The sequence below is a fragment of the Propithecus coquereli genome, unplaced genomic scaffold (genome assembly GCF_000956105.1).
Source record: "Propithecus coquereli isolate 6110/MARCELLA unplaced genomic scaffold, Pcoq_1.0 Scaffold308, whole genome shotgun sequence".
In the NCBI taxonomy this organism is placed as follows: Eukaryota; Metazoa; Chordata; class Mammalia; order Primates; family Indriidae; genus Propithecus; species Propithecus coquereli.
Window position 1 is genome coordinate 126,858 of NW_012148708.1, and position 3,579 is coordinate 130,436.

Sequence of the window (3,579 nt, forward strand, 5' to 3'; positions counted from 1 at the left end):
CCAAGTGGTCTTCATCCCAGAGATGCAGGGATGGTTCAACATTCGCAAATCTATCAATGTAATTCAGCACATAAATAGAAGTAAGTGTGTCTGCAGGAGCGTGAGTGGACCTGGTCTGAAACCAAGTCACACTGAAGGATCCAGAGCCTCTTACAGCAGAGGGAGAAGAGGTTTCAAAGTCCTGACTTCAAGTCCCAGCTCTGCCACCTCCTGGCCAGGTCTCCCTGAGGACATCAGTCAGCATCCCCTGAGCCAGGCTCTTCAACAAGAAAAATGGAGACTGAGAACAACCACAGAAACCATCTCAGGGCTGCTGTGGGGCTACCTGAGGCAGAGGATGTGAGGTATTGACTCGCAGAGACAGCCAAGTGGCTTGGGGACCCAGAGAGTGAAGCGGGGTCTCCCCAGCTAGTCCTACAGGCAACTCCCAACTCAGACCACGCAGCTGTGGAGTGGACCTCCCAGGACGTAGTGAGCTCCCTAGCACCAGAGATATTCAAGTCAGATTCAGATCTGTACCTTCCAAATCGGGAGCCACCGACCACATGACTGCCTGAAATGTCGCTAATCTGAACTGCGATCTGTTGTAAGTGTAAAACAAACACGAGATTTGAAAGACTTATTACACAAAAGAAATGTAAAATATCTCAGTATTTTATATTGCTTACATATTGAAATGAGACTATGTGGCATAAATTAGATTAAATAACATATTAAATTTAATGTCATCTCTTTTTACCTTTTCGATGTGGCAACTGGGAAATGTTATGTTACATGTGTGGCTTGTATTACACAACATTTCAGTTGGACAGCGCGGCCGAAATCCTGGTGCTCCGAGTGTGGTTCCTGGAGCGGCAGCGTCCGCATCACCTGGGAACCGACTGGAAACGCGGAATCTCAGGTGCCGCCCGGGCCCCACACGGGGAATCGGAAGCTGCATTCCCACACGCTCCCCACGTGACTCGTGCACACTAAAGTTTGGAAAGCGCTGCAGAGCCCTTGGCTGGAGGTGTCAGAGGGGGTCCCATCTTCAGGCAGAGGGGGTGGGACCACCTGGCCCGAAGCCCAGCCTGTATGTGAAATGTTAAGTAATTGATGCCTTTGTCCCCTAGTCACACACTCGGCCCAAGGTGTCCTTTAAACCCAGCTCTCTCACCAGGAAGCAGCCACACACTGTCAAGAGAAGAGGGCAGCTTTGCAAGCGATTAGGCTCTCTCGCTTAGAGCACTCCCACAGAATACACCAACAGCTGCCCTGGAACCTTTTAAGGGCTGGGAAATAATCTCAGAAAACAACTGAAAAATAAGCATGTATGTTTAAAACCAAAAACAAAACACAAAATTTAACCAACTCCCCGTCCCCCAATTCCTCCTTCCTTTTCTCTCTGAAAACTTGGCCGGCGAGCATTAACGGCACTAAACATAGAAACGGTGAGCAAGTAGATCACTCAGAGGTGCCCCGTGTTGCCCAGGGCCCGTGTTACAGCTGAGTTGTAAACCATGGCGAGCTGGGAGCTGTAATCAAATGCCGACAGCCTCCCAGCTGTGAAGCAGCCGGGACGGATCAGGGCCAGGAACAGCCCCATAGAGGAGGTGCAGGGAGGTGGTGCCTTTCCAAAGGCAGCTCAGCCCTGGTTCAATGTCCCCCATCGGTGTGCAGGACACAGCCAAACCCAAACTCCCCAGTCCCCAGCACTCCTGTCTGTGACCTCATCTCCTCCCTGAGAGCCCCACTGGCCTCTTTGCCTCCGGGCTCTTGAACTAGCTGTTCCCTCCAACTCGAATGCAGTTCCCCAGATGGCCGCTTCCTCACTGCCTGTTCACAGCTTCCCTTCTCAGACAGGCCTCTCCTGACCACCCAAAATAAAACGCCTCCTCCTGCCATCTCTGCCCTCTTGTCTTGCTTTATTTTTTCATCCTAGCATTTATTACTCTAGGACAATAGATTCTACATACATTCTATTATTTGTCATCTGCCTTCTCCCGGAATGTCAGATCCATAAAGGGAAGTACCATGTCTAATCCCAGAGCCGACAACAGTACCAGACACATAAGTAGGTGCTTAATAAATATTTGTTGAGTGAATGAATACATGGATTTCCAACCCTTTCTTTGAGCTGGTGTGGTGATCTCATTGGGAAAATGTCCAACTTTCTAGCAATTATCACAGCTTTTTACTCATCCATTCACTATTTTTTCCAAATATCTATTTTTCCAAATAATTATGCATGCATGCATCCATCCATCCAACTAGCCAAGCATCCATCCAAACAGCTGCTAATATCTATTCATCTAACTATCGGTCCATCCGTCCATCTATCCATCCCTATAACCATTTATTCAACCACCCTTCCAAATACTACCAACCTATCTATACTTCCAGTATCTATCCAGCACCCACCCATCCACATACCCGCCCATCCGTCCTACCACGCGGCCATCCACGCATCCAAACCAACCCCCCAATTCTTAGACCTCCTACTCTGGGGCCCTCAGTCCCTACACCGTCCTCTACCAAATCCAGTCCATGTCGTCATGTTTACGTGCAGTGATTCACTCTTCTCCCTCTGTCACCAGAACGTGAGCCCCTCACAAGCAGAAACCGTGTCTTATTTATCTCTGATTTCTATGCCTAAAACAGAGCTGACCTATAGTAGGTGTCAGCAACTGCCTGACGAATGAGTGTGTTTCTCCCTTTCCCTTATTTACTTCTTCAGCATTTCCTCCTGGACCGCCGTGATGCCATTTCTCAGTCATCTGTTTTCTCTAAAATCTTGCACCTGACACAAGGAAGACACTATAAACACTTAATGAATGAGTGAGCGAATGAATGCACAGCAGAGAAGAAGGATAGCAGGCGTGTAGACTCTTGGAGCCAGACCGCCTGGACTCATAGCCTGGCCCTCTCCTTATTAGCTGTGTGACCTTGGGCGAGTCACTGAGCCTCTCTGTGCCTCAGTTTCCTCGTTTGTAAAAGGGACATAAAGTGCTTACCTCATTGTGTTCTTCTGAGAATCTTATGAATAAATATATATGAAGTACTTAGAATAGTGCCTGGAGTAAGAAAAAAGTCACATACAGGCTTTAAAATAAAATATTGGTTCACTGCCAGCCCATTGGAAGAGTTAGGAAGGTGGGAAGGAAGCTCCCGTCCGAGCCTGCGCGGTCCCGCAGGAGGCCCTGCACAGCACGCGCTCTGCCTTCCCAGCCAATTGGCTTTCTCTGCGAGTCAATACCTCACATCCTCTGCCTCAGGTAGCCCCACAGCAGCCCTGAGATGGTCTCTGTGGTTGTTCTCAGTCTCCATTTTTCTTGTTGAAGAACCTGGCTCAGGGGATGCTGACTGATGTCCTCAGGGAGACCCGGCCAGGAGGTGGCAGAGCTGGGACTTGAAGTCAGGACTTTGAAACCTCTTCTCCCTCTGCTATAAGAGGCTCTGGATCCTTCAGTGTGACTTGGTTTCAGACCAGGTCCACTCACGCTCCTGCAGACACACTTACTTCTATTTATGTGCTGAATTACATTGATAGATTTGCGAATGTTGAACCATCCCTGCATCTCTGGGATGAAGACCACTTGG